The sequence below is a fragment of the Brassica napus genome, unplaced genomic scaffold (genome assembly GCF_020379485.1).
Source record: "Brassica napus cultivar Da-Ae unplaced genomic scaffold, Da-Ae ScsIHWf_1084;HRSCAF=1548, whole genome shotgun sequence".
NCBI lineage: Eukaryota > Viridiplantae > Streptophyta > Magnoliopsida > Brassicales > Brassicaceae > Brassica > Brassica napus.
Window position 1 is genome coordinate 182,501 of NW_026014508.1, and position 5,000 is coordinate 187,500.

The window sequence follows — 5,000 nt, forward strand, 5'->3', positions numbered from 1 at the left end:
CAACTCAGTCACGTACCAGAACCAGACGTGACCACCCAAGGAGGAACAGCCGGTCCGATCTAGAAATCCGAGAAGAGTCTTATGATGATGATCGATCCATCAACCGTCCAAGGAGAGTTCCTAGGCATCAAAACCGAGGTGATGTCAATCCTTTTGGTAGAAATGAAAGAACTAATGATGGCTTGGGTGGTTTGAAATTGAAAATTCCAAGTTTTGATGGCAAAAATGATCCGGATGCTTTTCTTGAATGGGAAAGAAAAATTGAACTTGTGTTTGATTGTCAAAATTTTTCTGATATTAAGAAGGTTAGACTTGCTGCTGCTGAGTTTACTGGCTATGCTATTAACTGGTATGATCGAGTTGTGACTAGCAGGAGGAGAGCAGGTGAGGCGCCAGTCGATACATGGGATGAGCTTTCCATGCTGATGCGGAGACGTTTTGTTCCCGACCATTACCACCGGGATCTACACCATAAACTCAGGCGTTTGCTTCAAGGTTCTAAGACAGTTGAGGACTATCACCAGGAGATGGAGACCTTGATGATCAAAGCTGATGTAGAAGAGCCCTTAGACGCCACCATGGCCAGATTTCTTACCGGGCTCAACCGGGACATACAAGACCGCATGGAGCTGGAAGACTATGACAGCATGGAGCAGATGCTACACAAGGCTGTGCTGATCGAGCAACAAGTCAAGAGAAAGGGTCTCACTAAACCAACCTTTGCTTCTAAACCGACCTTTGCTTCCAAGCCAAACTATCAAGACAAGGGTAAGTCTTCTTCCACAACAAATATAGCTTTTAAGACTAATGTCCCTGCTCGTGATGATAGAGAAAAGAAAGAAGAGGCTACCAAACGAACTAGAGACATCCAATGCTTTAGGTGTCAAGGCCTTGGCCACTATGCCAATCGATGTCCAAACCAAAAGGTGATGGTGCTTTTGGAGAATGGAGAAGTCGAATCTGAAGAAGACAAGGAGGATCTCGGACCAGTGTATGATGATGATGATGAGAAAGAAGCACTTGACTTCCCGGTTCATGGTCCCCTTCTTGTTACTAGGAGGGTCTTGGACGACACCACTGATCCCATCTTTGATGAGGAGGTCGATGGAGTGATCGATGAGTTTTGCTCGACCTTTGTGAAAAGTTCTGATCCGATCTATGATGAAGATGTCCTTGATAAGCCGAGCCATGGTTCACTACTGGTTACTAGGCGTGCCTTGAGTGTCCAACCAAAATCCAATGACAAAGAACAAAGGGAGAATCTCTTTCACTCTAGATGTCTCATTTCTGATAAAGTTTGTTCTTTAATCATTGATGGAGGTAGTTGCACTAATGTGGCTAGTGACACCCTTGTAAAGAAACTTGGGCTTGTTACTCGACCTCTTTCTCGTCCTTTCAGGTTGGAGTGGCTCAATGAGGCCGGAGAACAGTATGTGAAGGAGCAAGTCACAGTTCCACTCTCCATTGGCCGATATGAGGATGAGGTTGTGTGCAATGTGCTTCCCATGGATGCTTGCCATGTTCTTTTGGGCCGGCCTTGGCAATTTGACAAGAAGGCAGTGCATGATGGTTTCACAAACCGGCATTCATTTGATCATCAGGGAAAGAAGATCACCTTGGTGCCTTTGTCGCCTTCGGAAGTTCATCAAGACCAGGTCCAACTTAAGAAGAACCGAGACCAAGACTCTAAAGCTGATAAACCTGAGACCAGTACCAGAAACTCCAACTTCTTTGTCAAGGAAAGTCAGGTAAGGAAGTCTCTTTGCTCTCAAAGGCCATTTCTCTTACTGATTTATAAAGAGTCTCTCTTGGCCTCATCGTCTTCTGATCTTGCACCGGAGATTCCGAGTGAGTTTTTAGGTATCTTGCAGGATTTTTCTGATGTGTTTCCAGAAGAAAATCCCAAAGGATTGCCACCGGTAAGAGGCATTGAGCATCAGATTGATCTCGTCCCGGGCGCCTCTCTACCGAACCGACCAGCGTACCGCACCAATCCGGTCGAGACCAAGGAGTTGGAGAAACAGATCAATGACTTGCTTGAAAAGGGATACATCAGAGAGAGTCTCAGTCCCTGTGCCGTGCCTGTTCTACTTGTACCAAAGAAGGATGGCTCCTGGAGGATGTGTGTGGACTGCCGGGCCATAAACAACATCACGGTAAAGTATCGACATCCTATCCCTCGTCTTGATGATATGCTTGATGAACTCCATGGTTCTAAGTACTTTTCTAAGATAGATTTGAGAAGTGGCTATCATCAGATTAGGATGAAAGAAGGTGATGAATGGAAAACGGCCTTTAAAACAAAACTAGGTTTGTATGAGTGGCTTGTCATGCCCTTTGGTCTCACTAATGCACCTAGTACTTTCATGCGCCTAATGAATCATGTCTTGAGGTCTTTTATTGGTCATTTTGTTGTGGTTTACTTTGATGACATTCTTATTTACAGCAAAAGCCTTGAAGAGCACAAACAGCACTTGAAATCTGTTCTTGAAGTCCTTAGAAAGGAACGTTTGTTTGCTAACCTTGGAAAGTGTTCTTTTGGCACAGATCATGTGGTCTTTCTAGGTTTTGTTGTAGGTGCAGATGGCTTGAGAGTGGACGAGCAGAAGGTCCAAGCAATCCGGGACTGGCCGATTCCGACCTCCATTGGTGAAGTAAGAAGCTTCCATGGCCTTGCCGGCTTCTATAGGCGATTTGTTCAAAACTTCAGTACCTTGGCCGCTCCTCTTACTGAAGTAATCAAGAAGAACGTGGGGTTCAAATGGGGACCAGCTCAGGAAGAAGCATTCGAAATCCTTAAAGGGAAGTTGACTCATGCCCCTTTACTTGTACTTCCAGATTTTTCTAAAGCTTTTGAAATCGAATGTGATGCTTCTGGTGTTGGTATTGGTGCTGTGTTGATGCAGGAAGGAAAACCAGTGGCTTATTTCAGTGAGAAGCTGGGAGGAGCCATGCTCAACTACCCCACATACGACCAAGAACTCTATGCCTTGGTGAGGGCCCTTCAAACGTGGCAGCACTATCTTTGGCCTAAGGAGTTCATTATCCACACTGATCATCAGTCTCTAAGACACCTTAAGGGTCAGCAAAAGCTCAACAAGAGGCATGCTCGTTGGATGGAGTTCATTGAGACATTCCCATATGTGATCAAGTACAAACAAGGTAAGGAGAATGTTGTGGCCGATGCATTGTCTCGAAGGTATACTCTTCTCTCAGCTCTTGAAACTAAACTTCTTGGTTTTGAATTTATCAAGGATCTTTATGCTTCTGATCAGGACTTTAAAGAGATTTTTCGAAAATGCCCAAAGGTTGCTTATGGCAAATACTTTCAAAATTCTGGTTTCTTATTCTTTGATAACCGTTTGTGTGTGCCCCAATGTTCTTTGAGGGAATTGTTTCTCAGGGAAGCTCATGGAGGTGGGCTTATGGGACATTTTGGTGTCAAAAAGACTTACAAGGCGGTTCATGATCACTTCTATTGGCCGAGCTTAATGAAAGATGTGGAACGGATATGTAGCCGTTGTGTGGTGTGCAAGAAGTCTAAATCCAAGTCTTCAAACCACGGTTTGTATTCTGCACTTCCTATTCCTTCTCATCCTTGGGTAGACATTTCTATGGATTTCGTGTTAGGATTGCCAAGGTCTAAGTCTGGACGAGATTCAATCTTTGTTGTTGTAGACAGATTTTCGAAAATGGCTCATTTCATTCCTTGTCATAAAACTGATGATGCCACACAAGTAGCTGATTTGTTCTTTAGAGAGATTGTTAGGTTGCATGGAATGCCTAAGACCATTGTATCTGATCGTGATGCTAAGTTCCTTAGTTACTTTTGGAAAACCTTATGGTCTAAACTAGGAACAAGATTGATGTTTTCTACAACTTGTCATCCGCAAACTGATGGTCAAACTGAAGTTGTTAATCGAACCTTGTCTGCTCTGCTTAGGTCTTTGGTTAAGAAGAATCTTAGGCTTTGGGAAGAATGTTTACCACATGTTGAGTTTGCTTACAATCATGCAATGCATTCTGCTACGAAGTTTTCTCCTTTTGAAGTTGTTTATGGGTTTAATCCGTTGTGTCCACTTGATCTTTTACCTTTGCCTTTGAGTGAAAGAGTTAGTACAGATGGCAAGAGGAAGGCGGACACTATCAAAAAGCTACATGAACAGGTTCGTGCAAACATTGAAGCCAAGACCGAGATCTATAAAAGATATGCCAATCAGAAAAGAAAGGAAGTTATTTTCAAAGAAGGCGATCTTGTTTGGGTTTACTTGAGGAAGGAGCGATTTCCAGAAGAAAGAAAGTCTAAACTTATGCCTCGGGTCGATGGTCCATTCCAGATCCTCAAAAAGATCAATGACAATGCTTATCAGCTTGATCTTCAAGGTAAGTATGACATTTCTTCGAGCTTTAATGTTTCTGATCTTTCCCCTTTTATTGTAGATGATCCGGATTTGTGGTCAAATCCTTTTGAAGAAGGAGGGAATGATGTGCCCCAGTCCGAGGATCAGTCCATGGAATCAGATCAGAACGAGGATCAGAACGTCCGGAACAACGCAACTGAGGTTCAGTCCATCGATCGGGCCGAACATACCGCTCGGGCCGTGTATCGTCTTGACCCGCACTCGTCCGGTTTGGAGCTTCAGCATAACCCACGACCAGATGGCCAAATCAACCGTACTGAAGTTCGCCTCTCCCGTCCTGTTCGACATGCTAAGTCCTTTGGTCAAGCCAGAAGTGAAGTTGTTCGAGTGGAATCCAAATCCGACCATGGTTTCTCGCTCTTAAGCCGTCTTGGCCGAACCGGCGAACGTTCTGATGAACTGATCCAACACTTCGATCAGTTCATGAACTTTGATCAGCCAAATCTCTCTAAGGCAAGACTCTTGAGGCTGTCCGAAGACTTAGCCACCTTTTGGCCCGGAACAGTTCATGAAAGTCATCCGTCCGTACATGAAGAACGAACCGGCCGTGTACTTCTTCTCACCGCGGGACGTGCTATC